Source organism: Lactuca virosa, chromosome 4, assembly GCF_052849685.1.
Source record: "Lactuca virosa cultivar CGN04683 chromosome 4, Lactuca_virosa_CGN04683_v6, whole genome shotgun sequence".
NCBI lineage: Eukaryota > Viridiplantae > Streptophyta > Magnoliopsida > Asterales > Asteraceae > Lactuca > Lactuca virosa.
Genome location: NC_136429.1, coordinates 305,906,366 through 305,911,149, shown reverse-complemented (window position 1 = coordinate 305,911,149; position 4,784 = coordinate 305,906,366). Strand labels below are relative to the sequence as shown.

General features: G+C 37.8%; 1 non-coding gene across 1 annotated transcript; it reads left to right on the top strand.

Moving 5' to 3' along the window:
- Positions 1–1,073: 1,073 nt before the first annotated feature.
- LOC145110356 (small nucleolar RNA R71) lies at positions 1,074–1,180 on the top strand. The gene has a single exon (XR_013709737.1). It is a non-coding gene; the product is annotated as a small nucleolar RNA R71 (small nucleolar RNA).
- Positions 1,181–4,784: the final 3,604 nt, after the last annotated feature.

Genomic DNA, 4,784 nt, shown 5'->3' with positions numbered 1-4,784 from the left:
ACTAAATAGATCCCACATGTCTTCCATTTTTGGCCATCGCTTCCCAAAATGGAAGGATGCCGGTTTCTCTAAAGCCGAAGCGTATTGTGCGGTATTAACCTCCACACCATGCTCCCCAACTTCAGAGTCATTTTTACTCATAGCTTATTTTTGTTTTGCAGATTTGAAATCTTTCTCAAACTCTTCTTTTTCATCAAAGATGACTTCAGTGTCACTGTCATTTCCTAAGGTAGGAGCACTTACCTTGTTGTCAACATTTTTCCCTCTATTCAAGGTGATTATGTCGTTCACTTGATGCTCTTTACCTGTTCTTTGGTTGTGGGACGGGTTGACTGTGCTGGTACTTGGGAACTTGCCATCTTTTCTTTTCCCAATTTTCTCCGCAAGTTGAGCAATTTGATTCTCGATAGCAGCTATGGACTTGAAGTTAGTGTCAGCTTTCTGATATGTTTGGGTTATGAACTCCATGATTATGTCTAATTTGTTGCCATCAGTTTCCTCCTTTGATGTTCCACCTTGGTTATTGGACTGCTGGAACTGTTTTGGCTGATTTTGGTTTTGGTAATTCCTTTAGCGGATGTTGTTGAAATTCCCATCGTTGTTGTAATTCCCAGCTTGGTTGTAGTTCTGATTGAATGATCGTGGATTATTTTGGAATTGACCATAGTCGTGCACTTGATTGATTTCCTCTTGAATTATCATGTACTCATCTGTAATGTGTCCTAAATCTCCACAGCTTACACATATCTTCTGTCCCTACAAAAAAAACACACCTTTCTCTTTGCCTAGACTACAGAGTAGTAAGTCAAAATTTTTATTTAAAGAATTAATATCAGAATTGACTTCATTTTTCCAGTTTTTGTCTAGTCCAACTGAAACAGCAGATGAAACTGGGGTGTCTCGTTTCTTAGCTGAGTAATTGGTTATTGAATCATGACTTAACTGCTCCAAGAATCGCCAAGCGTCTTCACTATATTGCATCATAATAGTGATGCCATACGAGGCGTTAAGCATTTGTTTGATTGGCAGTGTCGACTCCATCATAAAAGAAACGTACAAGTTTCCAACGGGGAAATTCATGATGGGGACATGAACGCAACAATTCCTTAAGGCGTTCAAATGCATCATGAAATTCTTCATTGGGTTTTTGTGCAAAATCTTGTATCGCTTTTCTTATTTCCGTTGTTTTACTAGCAGGGTAAAACTCTTGCAAAAATTTATTTTTTAATTGCTCCCAAGTAGTAATAATATGGGGGGCAAGAGAAGTGAACCAAAACTTAGCTTTTTCTTTTAAAGTGAACGGAAAGAAGTGAAGTCTAAAGGAATATCTATTAGTTCCTCGCAGAGTATTCGCGTTAGCAATTGCAAGGAACTCATAGAGGTGATTGTATGGATAATCGGTTTTATGGCCTCTACAGACGGATAAGACACTAATTAGTTGTGGTCTTACTTCCACATGATGCTCATTTCCTTCCACGAAGAGTATAGGTGAAGCATCATCATACTCTCCCGGCTGAAAATGAGACGCCACGGATTGTCTATTAGGCTGTGGAAAGTAAAGATGAGGGAATTGGTTACCTTCATTGTAGTATCCTCCAGTTATATTGTGGAATCCACAATTTGGATTCGTTCGGTATTGATTCCCAAAGCCTTGATTTCCGAACCCATCATTGTAGTCATTGTTGCCACCATTGGGGAAATTCTGGTTGTTCCAATTATTGTTGTAGTTCCGGTTTCCATCCCGATTGCCTTGATTCCGCCTATTACGACCGTTGTGGTTCTGATTCCAACCAATTCCATTGTCACTTCCATCATCAAAATCCCAGTCATCCTCGTTACCACCATTACCGAATTGAGGACAAACATTTCTAGGATTTTGGTTATGGGTTCTAACATTACCACCGTTGTGGTTTCCTATATTGCCTCCCATATTTTGTGCGCAATTTCCCCCGTTTCCACCGTTTTCGCCAAGGTTGTTTCTGTTCGGTTGTGGTTGTATTGGTTGGATGATTGGTGCACAGACATTATTGCTGTTCCCATTGTTGTTGTTTGGGAATTGAGGAGTTGGTGGTGGAGGATTGTTGACTGTATCCTCATGCCCCTTGACCACATCTTCCACGACAACATTATCTACACTCATAGTGTTGATGTTCCTTATGGCGACCCGGTTTGAGCAAGTTGTTCCTTCGATTTCTGGATCAAATGCAAGCGGTGAAGAGCGTCTTCTATGTCTTGTATAGATGCACCGGTGTGCCTGCACAACACAAATAAAACAAAAGATGAACTAGAAACGAGAATTGAAAATGAAAGTAGAAGACTATAACTACTTAAACACAATAGTTCAAGCGCACAATCTCCCCGACAACGGCGCCAAATTTTGATCGTTGTCGTTGTATCAATAAAAAATAAACCAACTAACCTACGTAAATAGGGTAATTCGGGTCGAATCCGCAAGGAGTTCGTGGTGAAACTATGTGTCAAAATAGTCAATGGAAAATAGATTACTTGTAATCGTGACAAAAAGGTTTAAACAAAGATTAATAAAAAAATACTTGAAAATTTATTAGTTAAAACAAAACTTTAAATGATAAAAGTAAGGTACTACCGGTTTAGTTGTCGCACAATTCAGATTCACACACTTACTTCCCTAGAATCCTAATTCAATTACTTAGACGCAATTAGGGTTTATTAACTTGTAACACATAGTTTTGGGCACACCAGATGTTCATTCAACTAGTTGTCTTACTCCTTTATGTCTAAACTGATTGGGAACAATTAGTCAACTAGCAATAAAATGTATTTCAACTACCTATTACCATATTAAGATTCAATATCATAAGTTGAAATAATATATGTTGATTCAATCACTTGTCTTTATTCCTAAAATAATTGAACTTAGAACAAATTGGCAATAGACTATCTTAATTATGACATCAAATAATTCATACAACCCAATTTCAATTATTATTACCAAAAGATTATCATATGAAACATAAAATAACAATTGAGATTAACTAGAATCAAGTAATAATCAATTTTGTTCATCCAAAAGTCCTAAGCATCCCCAGAAGTAACCCTAATCATTTTTCCTTCCATGAAATTCATAAAAACACTAACTCGGATGAAATGAATGAAATGCATAATAGAATTCATAATCAAACTTAGAATCATCAAACAAATGTAGCCTAATGATTATCAAAGTATGAAACAAATAAACATCGGGGAAGAAGTAATCGTTTCTGAAAATATCTAGAATTGATGAGAATCACTAGTTGAATGATCTTCCAATGTAGTTTGATGTTGAAATCGATGAACTCTTCACTGGAATCCGAATTGAAATGGAATGGATTTGTGTTTCCAAGGGTTTAGATGGTTCAAAAACGCAGGAAAAAGCTCTAAAAATCGAAGGGTGGAACCCTAAAAACGAATCCATAGGTTCCTATTTATAGTGTGTGACAAAAAATAATGAAATCGAGCGATGTGGGACGTTGGAAGTCCTAAGAGACGTCGTGTATAATGCCCAGGCGTTCTCTGTACGTCTTTGCATGCCTTCTGTCGTCCTTAAAATACACTAAAAAATGGCCAAAAATGTCAGACGTCTTAGGGGACGTCTTAGATGCGTTCTAGGACGTTCATCTTTGAATTCTACGCTTTCCGAAACACACCGTTCATACACATGACGCCCCTAAAATGCCAAGACGTCCTAGGGGACGTCTTAGACGCCTTGTAAGACGCCGATGGGGGTCCTTCCTTCTTTCCTGCTCTGAAATTTGCCCAGATGTTGACTGTTTGACTTGGACGTCTGAGGGGACGTCTTAGACGCCTAGAGGCGTCCTTTATCTTCCGTGCAAGTTTTTGTAGTCAAAACGACATAACTAGCAGAAACACAAAACACGAATAGACTTATCAGTACACACCTCCTAGTGATTTGATCGGGACAGTGTTTCCACAAATAAGGTTCATCCCATACATAGTATTTTGCATCACTTTTCAATTTATCTTATTGAGCACATGTGAATGTGTCGTGATAACTTTTTGTTTCCAAAAGGTTAACGATATTAGCTTGCCAAGGAATAAATTGAGTAAGGGAAAAGAGATGCTCATCCGGAAACTCATCACGCAATGGGAGAGGAGTTTCATTTGTTTCAAGTAGATATTCCCTAAACATCGCAAAAGCAAACATTATGGCTAATAGTCCCTTCTCTTTGGTAGAGTAGTTACCTTGAGCATTGTCTAGTGTCCTTGATGCATAGTAGATCACATGAGAGGATCTTCCATTCTTTTGAACCAAAACGACGCCTATAGCATAATTGCTTGAATCACACATGATCCCAAAGGGGAGATCCCAATTTAGAGCTTGGCTGATAGGGCGGATGTAAGCAACTCCTTGAGCTTGTCAAAAGCCTCTTTGCATGCCTCATTGAACTTGAAATCTACTTCTTTTTGTCAGAGTTGGCACATTGGTCTTGTTATCTTTGAAAATTCCTTGATGAACCTTTGGTAGAAACGCGCATGACCTAAAAAAGAACAAAGTTCCTTAACACAATTCGGGTAAGGTAAGCTTTGAATAACATCAATTTTAGCTTTATCTACCTCGATTCATTTCTTTGACACAATGTGACCTAAAATAAGACCTTGGCTCACCATAAAATGACATTTTCAAAATTTTAAAACCAAGTTTGTTTCAATGCATCTTTTGAAAATCTTTGAGAGATTAGTCATACATTATTGAAAGGAGTTTCTAAATACCATACAATCATATTCCAAGAAAATACTAACCATAC